Consider the following 15742-nt stretch of genomic DNA (forward strand, 5'->3'; position numbering starts at 1 on the left):
GTGTTATTTGATGATGGATGGCCACAGCTATTTTGCGAGATAAGATTTCGCAACATTATTACGGTGTGAATAATCACACTCTATTATTGAGAATTACACACTTTGATTAAATTCCCAGTTGTCACTTGCATCCTATGCATAAACACAATGATACTGAGTGTCAACAATCTGATCAGCATTTCCCTGCACAATAAAATACAAAAATTACAAATAAAAAACAAAAACAATAAAATAGCATTATAATAATAATATATAATAAAAATGATGCTAAAATAAATAACAACAATAATTATATTAATATAGTAAGCGGTTTCATAAAATAAAAAATAAAATAACAGGTATGTAACATTTTTAACTAATAAAATAACATTAAGAAATAGTAACAAGCTTGGATGGATGCTTGACCTAATAACCAGCACATTTAAAATATGCTGTGATAAAAATTGAATAAAAATATTAATAACTAAATTTAATAATAAAATAATATAATTATAAAATACATAAATAATAATAATAATAATAATAATGATAAACATCATCATTATAATCATAATAATAGTAGAAGTAAGATGTTTCATAAAATAAAACAAAATGCAATGAAACAATTAATAATAAAGTAACAGATTTTATCAAATTGCTAACATTAATATAGCAAGTGATGGACGCTTGAATTAATAACCAGTAAAATAAAATAAAATAGAAATATTATAGAAAGAGGTTTCGTCAAATTAAATAAATCTTGTCAATAATATGATATAAAAAGAAAAAAAAATTAAAGAATAATGATATAAATAATCATAATAATGGTATAGTAGGAGATCAAATAAAATAAAAAATATTATTATAACTAATAATAATAATAATGATATATATATATATATTAATATTATTATAGTAAAGAGGTTTCATAAAATAAAACAAAATAAAAATGACTAATAATAAGGTAACAGGTTTCATTACATTAACATTAAAACAGAAAATAGTAATGCTCTATGGATGCTTCACTTAAGCGCATTTACCAGCACATCTAAGAATACTCTGTAAATAAAATAAAATAATAAAAAATATTATTATAACTAAGTAAAATAATAATAATAATAAAAATAAAAAAGAGGTTTCATAAAATAAAATAAAATAAAAAATGTCTAATAATACATTAGTAACATTATTTAAAAAAAAGAAAAATTATAAAAGAAATAATAATATTAACAACGATAATAATAATAATACAAGAGGTTTCATCAAATAAAATTAATTAAATGTAAAATGTATACAAATAAAACTAAAATAGAATAAAATTCTAATAAAATATAATCATAATAATAATAAGAAGAACAACAACAACAACGACGACAACAATAATAATAATACTAAAGAAATAATAATGGTTTCATTAAATAAACTAAAATTAATAGTAAAAAAATAAAGATAAAACAAAATTGACTAAATAATAATAATAATAATTGTAATAATAATAATATAAATGTAAGAGGTTTCATCAAATAAAAGAAAATAAATATACAAATAAAAATAAAATAATAAAATTGTAATAAAATATAACAATAATAATAATAATAATAATAAAAGAGGTTTTATCAAATAAAATAAAGTGTGAGAAATATACAAATAAAATACAATATGATACAAATACTAATAAATTAATATAACAAAAGAATAATTATAATAATATAGTAATATGTTTCATCAAAATAAAATAAACTGTAAAAAAAAAAAAAAAAAATATATATATATATATATATATATATATATATATATATATATATATATATATATATATATATATATATATATATAATAAAAAAAATTTTTTATGTGAGCCAAGATTCCACAACATCATACCTTGCATCATATAGCATTAAAATCATAATTCCAGCTCAGGTTACAATGAGAAGTATGTGCAGTAGCTTGTAAACACACTGATTTCCGCATTTAAAACCACAGAGTTCGAGAGAAAAATGAAGGAGCGTAGGAACTGATTGACTAATGTCACTGCTTACTGTAAACCTCCACCAATTCTGTGTTGCGCAAAACATTTTTAAATCGGAAGCTACTTTAATGCATGCTAAAGGAACGCATATTTGGAAGATTGAAGTCAAGTGAAAAGAGGGTTCCTGTGTAATTTACAGTAAAATCAATGATGTGTGACAATGAGACAATCATCAGGTGGATTGTGTAGATATAAGCTGATAACATAAGCCTCTTGAACCTTGATTTGAGTTCATGGCAATGTAACTGTGTAAATGAGAACTGAAAGAAAGGGGGAGAAAAAATGTGCAAATTATTAATATTAGAGTACAAGATTTCATCACATCGCTTTAATCCTCAAATCACTTACGATGACATGCACTAGGAGTAAGAGTGAGTTGGACATGTCTTGAAAAATAAAATAAAATTAAATTAAACTAAATTAAGATAAAATAAAATAACAAAATAAAATATAAAATTAAATTAAATTAAGACAAATTATATTAAATTAAACAGAATAATAATATTAGTGTAACAAAACATAGAAAGAAATAATAAAGAAAAATAAAATAAATTTAAATGAAATGAAATTAAAAATAATATTAGAGTAACAACATGCATGAAGAAATATTAAATAAAAATGTAATTAAATTAAACAAAATAAAATGCATTGAAATAAAATAATAATAATAATATTAAAGTAACAACACATATGAAGAAATAATAGCATTAAATTTAATTAACATCACTAATATTGGATTAACAGCACAAATGAAGAATAAAAAAATTATAAAATAATAAAATAAAATAAATAAAATGACTGATATATGAGTAACAGTACAAATGAAAAAATAACAAAATAAACAAATTTAATTCAATTAAAATTGCTAATATTAGAATATTCGCACAAATGTAGATAAAATTTGATTTAAACAAAATGATGAATAAAAGCACAAATAAAGAAATAAAATAAATACATAAAAAATAAGACAAAATAAAATAAAATAAAATAAATGATTAATATATGAGTAAAAACACAAATGAAGAAATAATAAAATAATAAACATTAAACAAAATAAAAAATTTATTAAAATTATTAATATTAGATTAACAGCACAAATGAAGAAAAACAAAAAACAGGTTTTATCACATTGTTAACAAAAATAAAATAAAATAACTAATATTAAAGTAGCAGCATGAAAGAAAAATAAAATAAAATTTAAACAAAATATAATAAATGACTAATATTTGGGTAATAGCACAAATGAAGAAATAATAAAATAAAATAAAATGACTTAGCAAATAGCTCAAATTAAAATAAAATGGAAAGCTAATTAATAAAAATAAAACACTACAGTAATGCATTATGTGTTATTTTAAGCTATGTGTTCCTAATATACAACCATGGCTAAATATTTCACAAATGCAAAATTTTTGCATCCTACAGACAATAAACTAACTGCAGGAATATCACAAATATTATATAATTATGACAATACAAGTGACGTGTAAACACAGGAACTGTTTAAACATACAGTGTGTGAGTGTGAGTGTGTGTGGTTTCCTGTAGGATGCTGATTTCAGCTGACTGAAAACTGCAAACAGCAGCCTGACATATGAAACTCAGTTTTTTTAATTAAAACATTTTCTTTTTCTTCTTAGTTTGTTTGCATTGTTTATTACTATTTTTGAATATCTTTTGAAAGGAGCCATATAGTGCATTAACTTTTAATTTGATCTGCAAACTACAATCAAGGCTGTAAACAAACTGTGAAATAATAATAATAATAATAATGATAATAATAAAAAATAAAAAATAATAATAATAATAACACAGATATAATAATAAAACTAATACTAATACTAATAATAATAATAATTATTATTATTAGTATTATTATTATTATTATAAAATAATAATAATAATAATTATTATTATTATTATTATTATTATTGTTGTTATAAAATACAATAATAATAATAATAATAATAATAATAATAATAATAATAATAACACAAATATAATAATAACACAAATATAATAATAATACTAATACTAATACTAATAATAGTTATTATTATTATTACTATTATTATTATAAAATTATTATTATTATTATTATTATTATTACTATTATTATTATTATTGTTGTTGTTGTTGTTGTTGTTGTAAAATACAATAATAATAATAATAATAATAATAATAATAATAATAATAATAATAATAATACCTTACATTTATATAGCGCTTTTCTGGACACTCAAATTGCTGTACACATTTTTGGGGGGATCTCCTCTTCCACTACTAGTGTGCAGCATCCACCTGGATGACGCGACGGCAGCCATATCGCACTAGAACGCACATCACACACTAGCTGAGGAGACAGAGTAATGAAGCCAATTATGATATGGGAAGGGTTAGGAGGCCATGATGGAGAGAGGCTAGTGGTCAAATTTGGCCTTCTCTTTTTTTGAAGAAGGACACACAGGCCGCAGGTTGACAAACACCACCTCGGGTGGCAAGCTTTCTTATGTGGTCTCCCATCCTGGTACTGACCAGGCTCATCCCTGCTTAGCTTCAGTGGGCGACCATATGAGAAATGCAGAGAGCTAGAGGCCGGCAAATTAATTGATAACTTGTTCCTCGAATGAATTTAGATGCCTAGTTAAACTAATTAACTTAATTATCTCTCAAAAAACACTAGTCAAATATTATGTACTGTCATCATGGCAAAGGTAAAAGAAATTAGTTATGAGAAATTAGTTATTAAAACGGCTATTAAATGTATTCACTTTCCAATTTACTGTTTCCTTCTCCAAAAAATAGTACAATATTATCCTGCTTCAATACACAGTGTGTGACATTAAATAAAAGCTACCACTAAGGTAATCTAAATCCAATGCGAAGTTGTCAGATTAAATCATATATACAGTAAACAAGTCAATATTATTACTCCTACTATTCTTCAAATATTTCCCAAATGATGTTTAACAGATTCAGGAATTTTTCACAGTATTTTCTAAAATATTTTTTCTTCTGGAGAAAGTCTTGTTTGTTTTATTTCGGCTAAAATAAAAGCAGTTTTGAATTAATTTAAAAAATTTTAAGGTCAATATTATTGTGATTTGCATAATGACAACACAATCTCACGGCAATTTGTAACTTTTTCATTTAGTGGCTTATTCGTACAAATTCGTACGATCTAATTCGTACATTTTAGTACGATTTGCTCATCCCCCAATGACGGTTGGGTTTAGGGGTGGGGTTAGGTGCCACGCCTCCTTTTTAAAATCGTACATTTTCTTACGACTGAACTCGTACGAATTCGTACGAATTAGCCACTAAACCGCCAAAACGTAAAATACTTACGTTTTCTCGTGAAATCAGGCTGATAATGACCCTAACCTGCGTAATTGACCTAGTTAAGCCTTAAATGTCACTTTTGGCTGAATACTAGTGTCTTGAAAAATATCTAGTCAAATATTATTTACTGTCGTCATGGCAAATATATAATAAATCAGTTATTAGAAATGAGTTATTAAAATGTTTAGAAATGTGTTGAAACAAACCTTCTTTCCATTAAACAGAAATTGGGGAAAAATATATACAGGGGGGCTAATAATTCTGACTTCAACTGTATCTTTAAGTGAAAATTCAACCCAGCAGATTAATTTAATAACTTATATTGATATTTTAGTAGATTGTATATATATTAGTGGTGGGCCGTTATCTGCGTTAACAGTGTAAAACTTGTGACACATTGAGCCACTAAACATAGTTCTTATGATGTTTTTCGAGAGGAGGAAAATGTGAATGACTTCCAAACACTTCTGATATAGTCTGTGTGAGTAAATGCAAGGCTAATTATAAAATCCAGGCATAACACTGTATGACAACGCTTCAGATGACTGTTCTAGAGCCCACACCTAATCAATCTGTCAGATTCTGGAGTGCATTACAGCTCTAAATATAAATATAAATGATCTTAAATAAAACAAATAAATGTATAGAGATGGTATATAAGTATATAACTTTACTCACATGGGAAACGGAGGCCACGTGAATGGTTTATAAGCACAATTAAGCGCACACAGCATGCCAGATCATCTGATATTTGTAAGTAATAAGTCTGAAAGGCAATTAACTGTGTAAAGCCACATAAAACAACACAAAATATATGATGTATATGCTGAGTTCAGCAGCTAATCAGCCGGAATCAGCTGAGGTGAAGTGACAGCTAACAGTGAGACTCAAGTGACCACAACCTTAATTATGCAAACTTTATACAACCTAATATAAAGGAAACGGATGAGTTATAAAAACATTCACCCCCCTCACAGTTGTCATGAAGGGTAATATTAGCTATATACTAGGGATGTAAGAATATTGTAAATACCGTCATACCGCAATAGTAATTTTTTTCAATATTACCGTAGGCGCATGACTCAATAAAACTATATTTCTGAGAAAAGTTTGCTTAGGCAAATGAAGCGAACGGGAGGGAGCGGGAACTACAATTCCCATCAGCCTAGGCGTGGCCATCATCCTTTGCGGTCTGTTGTTACTACAGATCCAGTAATGCGGAAATGAAGTGTGTTGCTAGTAACGGGGAAGAAAAAGAGCTGGAAATTATCGAACCTAAAGCGAGTTTTAAATCGGATGTGTGGAAGCATTTCGGTTTCTTTCTAAAAAGATACGAAAAAGGAGAAAAGGCGACAGACACAGAAAAAAACAGTATGCAGGCACTGCCAGACTGTGGTGAAATATAAGTCGGGGAATACGACTAAAACAGTCATGGGGACTGCAGAACACAGCACACATGTTATATTGATGCAGACATTGACTTGTACCGCAAAGAGACCTCTATCTCACTCATGGCTTGTCCTCTCAAGTGGTGGAAAGACGATGCACAACGTTACCCACTGCTGTCAACCTTGGCTAAATCATATCTCTCTGTCCCAGAAACCTCAGTCCCAAATGAGAGGGTTTTTTCTGTTGCAGGGGACATGCCCAGAGATCCCAGCTTTTACCAGATTATAGTTATATGATAATTTTCCTTAAAAACCCATCTCTATCTAAGTGAGTGCGTGATTAAATGTTGAATGTGATGAGTTTTCAACAATACTAAACTGAAACTAGATTTTATTTACATGGTTTAATAGTTTTTTGTTATTAAAATTGAAAAATTTAAGTTCCTGTTTCGAAACTTACAGATAGATGGCTAATCTGTATGTCATTGATATGATCAGTGCTAAGGTAAATAAACACTTTTGCCACTTTTTTTCGAGTCTTTTCATTAGTTTTTTTTTTCCTGTAAATTATTCAATAAATACCGTACCGTGCCATTCATACCGAGGTATTATCGTACCGTGAAATTCTGATACTGTTACATCCCTACTATATACACCGCAATAGAGATTTGCTCCATATAGAGCCAGGACTAGTGGAATTTTGATGAATTGCAGTTTCAGTTACTTCTGTATTTGCTTCCCGTATTTGGGAGAGCGGGAGGTTGCCACTTGGTTTACACACATCCACACATTAGATGTAAATGCACCAGCTTTTTACAGCGTAATACTCACTACTCTTGAGTACTTTTGAAAGGTCTACTTTTTACTCATACTTTGAGTAATATTTACAACAGATACTTTTATGTCAAGCTCTTATAAGGCAGGTAATAGTACTTTACTTATGTATGATTTTTCAGCACTCTATCCACCACTGATGACTTCGCAAACACAACAAATGTAAAAAAAAAAAAGATCACTCCATTAATTCCTGGCACATACAAAGTCACAAATAACAGCGCTTTCATGTGTGCCGTCTGCCCAAGCTACGAGTGTGTTTGTTCAACAACAGCGAGGTCCAGGAAAACGCCGGGAGGTTGGAGTCGCTCTTTTATTTTTTCTCTCTCCGGCACCTTCTCTGTATCTACAGGAAACATCTTTTCGTGGGCCAGGAAGTGTCGCCGTCTAATTGGCTCAGTGTGATTCAACGAAAAACGCCGTTCTCAGCCAATGGGAGGCGGGTTATTTTAAGTGCTGCTATAAAAGAGAAAGCGCTCGCAGGTTTCACACCACTGAGCTCAGAGACCGCGCTGGGTTAAACTGCGACTCTGAGTCACTTCACAGGCTCTCGCTGCAGAAAGACTGACTCACTGAACACACAGATGCGCTCATGGCCAGATGTCAATCGCCTATGTAGGCACGGGTCATCCTTTTGGAAAGGAAACACAGTGATGTGAGAAGAAACTGAACATTAAACCTCTAAAGGACACTCTATGGAAAGGATGCCAGATTAAAAGTAAAACATATAGATTTTGAAAAGGTATCATGGGTAATGCTGTTATATATGACATTAAATATCATTCTTTCATTCATTTTACTTCGGTTTAGTCCCTTATTTATTAGGAGTCGCCACAGTGGAATGAACCACCAACTATTCCAGCATAAGTTTTACACAGCTTACGCCCTTCCAGCCACAGCCCTAGTACAGTACACACACACCAGCCCGTAGCCAGGGGGGTTCGGGTGGTTCGGACAATCAAAATGTCCAGTATTTGTCCTTTTAATTATTTCATGTAATTTAATATTATATAATATATGCATTATATAATTAATTAATATATTTATATTTAATATATATTGTAATAAAGTGTCATTTTAAATAACTCTGGCCAGAAATTCGAATCCCATGGAGCCTCAAAGCCACAATAATGTGACGCGAGTCTCGTGACAACACCCACTGAGCGGTAACATTTGAATCGTTGATGCGACATCCATACTGAGTAACACTGTGGATCGAAAAGAGCAAGAGAGGCAGAAAAGGCAGGCAGCGGCGTCATTATCGCTAAATACTGAACACATGTTCAAAAAGACTACCAAACAGGGTAAAGCTAAAGTTACTTACTTCCTAACAAATGAAAATCTGCACCTATCCATGAAGTTCTAGGCCGCATTAGCCGGGGTGTCATGTATATTCATTGACTTGTTCAGTAAATGACCTCCCTTTCTCTTTTTTTGCCATTATGTTTTTTAAATAACTGTCCGACGAAGGCTTTAATGGCAAGCGGAGTCCTCAGCCATCAGATGTCACCTCACAGCAAAAGGTGCTAATCCCATCATGTCTGTGTTTTTGAGGATATAAATCTGATCGCTCAAATCACTTCAGAAGGTACAGGTTTAATCATTTTTTAGACAAAATTAATATAAATAAAATAAATTTATTGGAGCTTTACTGGACAAGTCAATGAATATACAGTCTCCACTTCACTTCCTAATCTGCAATTGCCTCTTTGAATATCACACTAACTGTACAAAAAAAAAAAAAAAAAAAAAACTACTAATACTTCCCTTCTTAGACTTTGCAGACCTGAAACTTGCCTTTAGTACTTATTCATTGTTGCTCTTAGTTGTGTAAATTGCTTCCTTGTCCTCATTTGTAAGTCGCTTTGAATAAAAGCGTCTGCTAAATGACTAAATGTAAATGTAAATGTAACTTATGACCTGGAGAAAATCGCCCTGCGCCTGAAACACCTGTAGGTGTGCTTTTACAGCCAAAACTCTGTTAAAAATATGTTAACTATAAGCACTATAAATCTGTTTTAACTTTTTAGGCCTGTAGCCAGGGGGGTTCGAGTGGTTTGGAAGACCAACCGCTCACTGACAAAGGTCCAGAACTTGTCCCATACATGAGCTCATTTGTCCTATTTTGACTGCTATGCCATCATAAATAATGAAAATAATCCATTGAAAAAGGCTTTCAGACCAAACGGATCCTCTGTCGGCTGTTGCTTTGACTATAATCTGATGTAAGAGAAGTCTTCTGTCACTACTGTATTGTTCTTAAACAGAGAAAACATTTTACAGGGAACTTTATTCTAAATCTTGGACCTTATTCCTGAAATAAAAATGAGCCATAAAAAGGTGTGAAGCACCAGAAGCACCATATTAAATTAATTTGAATATATTGTGGCCATTGTTGATGTCTAGAAATTTTTAAATGTACTTTTTTTCTTTTTTTACCAAAGAGGCTAGAAAATTTCATTATTATTGTTTTATAATTATTTATTTATTTATTTGATTTTTTATTTGTTTATTTTTATTGAAATAGCCAAATTGTGACTGAGGACAGTTGAATGTGCTAGTTTGTTTTTCGTCTAATAAATGACAGTAGGTTACTGTATTTTTTTACTTTAAAACTTTAACAGATTTCCATTTTTCCTAATGAAGTATGATGTAATAAATGTGTATTTTAAAATTAAAAGTATTTTTTTCTTTATTGCAAATGTTTAGGAAATATTTTTAGTACATCAAAAAGTGTGGTTATGATGATATCTGACTAGCTAATCCAGCAAAAAAAAATTTTTTTTTAAAAAGTACTGCATACAATGTCACTAAAATGCAGTATTTAAATTCATTCATTTTCTTGTCGGCTTAATCCCTTTATTAATCAGGGGTCGCCACAGTGGAATGAACCGCTAACTTATCCAGCAGGTTTTTACGCAGCGGATGCCTTTCCAGCCGCAACCCATCTCTGGGAAACATCCACACACACATTCACACACACACTCTTACACTACGCAAAATTTAGCCTACCCAGTTCACCTGTACCGCATGTCTTTGGACTGTGGGGGAAACCGGAGCACCCGGAGGAAACCCACACAAAGGCAGGGAGAACATGCAAACTCCTCACAGAAACACCAACTGAGCCGAGGTTTGACTAAGCGACCTTTTAGCTGTAAGGCGACAGCACTAACTACTGCGCCCCTGCCTCGCCGGAGTATTTAAATCTCATAGCTAAATAGAAACTGAGGCGTATAACTGCAAAAAGGTCCACTTTTTGAGAAAAAAAGAACCACCTCTTTCACCAGGCTGGCTACAGGCCTGTACACTATGGTCAGTTTAGTTTATTCAATTGACCTATAGCACGTGTGTTTGGACTGTGGGAGAAACCAGTGCACTTAGAGGAAACCCACACCAACACGGGGAGAACATGCAAACTCCACACAGAAGTGCCAACTGGTCCAGCCGGGACTCGAACCAGTGACCTTCTTTCTGTGAGGTAACAGTTCTACCTATAAAATGAAATCTTATATTATGTGTTACATTAAATATATCTATTTTATTCCTGCCTACCTAATAATGGATTACGTTATAAATCTGTCATAAACATGATTGATCCTAAGGCATCGCAATTGTGTCATAAATATTTTTCTGATCACGTTTTCACTGCAGTCATTTAAATCATTCAAAATTCATTTGAAAAATACTAATTTATTTAAAGATACATCACGCTGTCAAATCCTTTTTTCATCACATTTCTGCACAAAATAATTTTCATAACTCATTTCTAATAACTGATTTATTTTATTTTTGCATTGATGAGAGTAAATAATGTTTGACTAGATATTTTTTAGACACTTATATACAGCTTAAAGTGACATTTAAAGGCTTAACTAGGTTAATTAAGTTAACTAGGCAGGTTAGGGTAATTAGGCAAGTTATTGTATAATTCTCGGTTTGTTCTGTAGACTACCGGAAAAAAGTTAGCTTAAAGGGGTTAATAATATTGTCCTTAAAATGTTTTAAAAACTGCTTTTATTCTAGCCGAAATAAAACAAATAAGACTTTCTCCAGAAAAAAAAATATTATCAGACATACTTTGAAAATTCCTTTGCTCTGTTAAACATCATTTGGCAAATAAAATAAATAAATAAATAAATAAATAAATAAATAAATAAATAAATAAATACATAAATTTAAAGTGGGGCTAATAATTCTGACTTCAACTGTAGGTCTATAGAACTACTAAAAATGCTCATAAAAGTCACTTATTACAAGTTAAAGTTGTTGGAAGAAAGGTCAAGGCCTCATAATGCAATTACAAACGGAAAATAAAAACAAATTAATCATAAAATATGAAAAACTGCTAATTTACAAAATGTTATGCAGTAAGATTATGTGTTTTCTCTACTGTCAAATTTAGATCTAAGATAACGTCACCTTGTAAGTGAAAAAAGCCAACAATCGATGTGTCATTATAGTCAATTACGCTTTCGGTGGGGCATTTCAGAATGGTGCAATTATGTGTCAGCATCTTCCTGTCATTTATGCAAGCCTAAAGCATAGCTACACGTCCAAAAATATCCCCAGCCTGACGCTTTCTGAGAGAGAGATGCTGGCGGATTTCTGTAATTAGCACACGCCGCTGCCAGACAAAAGACTGCCGAGGGTCAGGAAGAAGAACAATCCTACAGACTGAGAATTTTCCAAGAAAAGCCCTATGTGGGGGAATCATGAATATACCTAAGACTCCTTCACATTAGACTTCCTAAGGCACATGAGTTTTGTTCTGCTACTGTATAATACCGTAAAAAACTGCTGGGTATCACACAATCGATTTGTGTTGGGGCAACGTTAAGGAATTAAGTTACCTTACTAGTTTTTACAAATTTAGGTGGATTGCACAAAAAACTTTAAGTTGCCCCCCCCAAAAAACTTTTTTCCAGCTCATTTCATTTTTATATTTTAAAGGGTGAAACCCCACTCTTTTACTTCAAGTCCACCCAAAGGCAATAGAATACATAAGACATGTTACTCAAATACTTTTCAATGGGGAAAAGTGTAACTGTCAATACAGCAAATAAAGCCCCGCCTTCTAGTACAGGAGCCAATCAGCGATCGCTATATTACAAATAAAGCCCACCTTCTAGTACAGGAGACAATCATCGATCACTATAGACTGGCGATACTTCGGGGAAGGAGCTCAGACCAGACGTGAGTTTCTGCAGATTTAGTGTGATACAAACATTTAGAAGTGAAACTAAAGAAACAGTTATTTAATTTTATTGGTGATTCCCGATATGAAATGCAATGGTAAGCTTGGCAAGCAGTTTTGGAGAATTTGATGTTCCCCATTCAGACAGAATGCCCAAGCAGACTGTTTGAGAGGCATTTCAAAGATGGTCGCCGAGTGAGGCCTTAAAGGGACTTAGGTCTACCTCAGAATTTTTTCAAAAAATGCTCCATGATGGGTGTGGAGTTCTGTGAACAAAAGGGAGGAGTGGGCGTGGCCAGCAGAGCAGGGGGATAAGAAGGGGTTTTGTCAATTGGCTCACAAGCTCAAGATGGAAAAAATCTGATACAAAAATATTTGTTTCCAGTGCATATGGACTCCGGCAGGGCTGCCCCTTGTCACCAGTTCTGTTCATAATTTTTATGAACAGAATTTCAAGGCGCAGGGGGTCCGGTTCTGTGACCACAAAATTTCATATCTGTTATTCGCAGACGATATTGTTCTGTTGTCTTCATCGAACATGGACCTTTAGCATGCACTGGGGCGGTTTGCTGCAGAGTGTGACGCGGCTGGGATGAGAATCCGAACCTCCAAGTCCGAGGCCATGGTGCTCCAGTGGAAAAAGGTGGTTTGCCATCTCAGGGTTGGAGGAAAGTCCTTGCTCCAGGTGGAGGAGTTTAAGTATCTCGGGGTTTTGTTCACAAGTGAGCGAAGGATGGAGTGCGAGATTGGCAGGCGGATTGGTGCAGCGGCAGCTGTAATGTGGTCGATGTACTGGTCCGTTGTGGCGAAGAAAGAGCTGAGCTGAAAGGCAAAGCTCTCGATTTACCGGTCAATCTATGTTCCTACTCTCACCTATGGTCATGAGCTTTGGGTCATGACCGAAAGGACAAGATCTCAGATACAAGCTGCTGAAATGAGTTTCCTTCGAAGGGTGGCAGGGCGCACTCTTATGGATAGGATGAGGAGCTCTGACACCCGGGAGGAGCTCGGAGTACAGCCGCTGCTCCTCCACATTGAGATAAGTCAGCTGAGGTGGCTCGGGCATCTGTTTCGGATGCCTCCTGGACGCCTACCTAGGGAGGTGTTCCAGGCGGAGGCCTCGGGAAAGACCCAGGACACGCTGGAGGAACTATGTCTCTCATCTGGCCTGGGAAGGCCTCGGGATCCCTCCAGAGGAGCTGGAGGAAGTTTCTGGGGAGAGGGAAGTCTGGGGTTCTCTCCTAAGACTGCTGCTCCCGCGACCCGGCTCCGGAAAAGCGGCAGAAAATGTATGAATGAATGAATGAATGAACAAAACGTGAGGAGAAGCATGATTTTTATTTTTATTTTTTTTGTTCGGGTGTATGATAGGGCCCTATATGTTAAATGAAGCATGAAGAGAGAGTTGGACATAAAGAAGTCACTCCCCAATATAAAAAAAACAGCCAATAGCATGTTATATTTATTCACAGCTCTGCCAGTGGATGAGCTCAAGTGCATCAAATGTAAATTAAAGGGTCTTGAAGGGGGCGGGCATGACAGATACTAGAAAGCATTTGATTGGTCAGAAGATTTGATGAGAAACAAGTATGAGGTAACGTCAACAAAAACTGTTTTTCCCTTTAAACAGTAGTAACAAACTGCAAGATACTGGAGCATAGCTTATAGATATCCTTAAATCTAATACACTGATGCTAACATCATTTCAATAAAATAGCACCCTGACTCCTTTTTAATTAATTCCTTTAATATAATAGAAAAGTTTCTACAACTTACATAAAAAATGTAATGAAAACAGAATTTTTTAAATATTTGTGTGTGTGTGTGTGTGTGTGTGTGTGTGTGTGTGTGTGTGTGTGTGTGTGTGTGTGTGTGTGTGTGTGTGTTACTGCATTACCATAAGTGAGTTCAAAGAGCTGGAGAATTTTCCAAGAAAAGCCCAGCGTGTAGGAATGATGGCTACCTGAGCCTCCTTCACAGCAGACTGAGAAACAGTGAGTCACTTGGGCTAAAAGCGGATCATGACCGCATGTTTAGGAGAAGTGCACGGTCACCTAGAGAGAGGACGGAGACCGGCTGACCACTCCATTCAAATGAATACAAATTATTTCACCAGGGTTCCCACTTTAAGCCAAATATCAAATTCCCAGATTTTTTTTTCTTTTTGACTACAGAGCTACATTTGACTAAGGAGCTAGAGATTTGCTCATCTGCCATATTTGATAGCAGTTTTACAAACTTTATATTTACTTTTTCTGTGATATACTTTTTACAAACAACACAAAAACTTCAAGATAAACACAGTTTATGTATAATTTGCATTGTTGTAAATGTTTCAACCCAAGCTCATTCTGAAAACGTAGCCCCGCAGACGTTTCTGGAGACCACGAATTACGTGGCCGGAGGTACGTATGGCCGTATTTGGTTCTTCCAAGTGAACGATACGGGGCGGTGTGACATCGATTCTCTTCTTCGCCAGCTGTGACGGCTCACTAACCTCCGTGTGGGAGGCTTTCCCGCCGCAACCTGTTTGTCAGCTTAGCTCCCAGTGTTACGTCGGCGGGGCGGAGGGCCGGAGGAGAAGGAGGAGCCGTCTGCGGCGATGACCGGGTTCGAGTCCAGGGAAGAGCGGTTCCAGAAATCAGGTAAGATGAAAAACAGAATTCAAAAAATAAAAGCGAACGAGTTCGTGACAGGGCGAGAATTCGACAAAATACAAAAATGCCGTCAAAATCAGATGAGGGCTTTTGCTTTTCTTTTCTGGATGGCTTTTGTAAAATGTTGCTTGGGTTTAGGGAAGGTGGAAGAGGAGGGTGGCTGGGTCGGCCGATTGGTCGGCCGCTCGGTCGATCGTTCAGTCATTCAGTCGGGCGCTTGACAGCGGCCTCTGGTGGCTTTTCGCGCAAGAACAGCCTGGGCGCGAAAGGCACGAAAGACGCAGAAAAGTGCGGCACAGCGGCCTCATGCGGATTCGCA

The sequence above is a fragment of the Danio rerio genome, chromosome 2 (genome assembly GCF_049306965.1).
Source record: "Danio rerio strain Tuebingen ecotype United States chromosome 2, GRCz12tu, whole genome shotgun sequence".
NCBI classification, from domain to species: domain Eukaryota; kingdom Metazoa; phylum Chordata; class Actinopteri; order Cypriniformes; family Danionidae; genus Danio; species Danio rerio.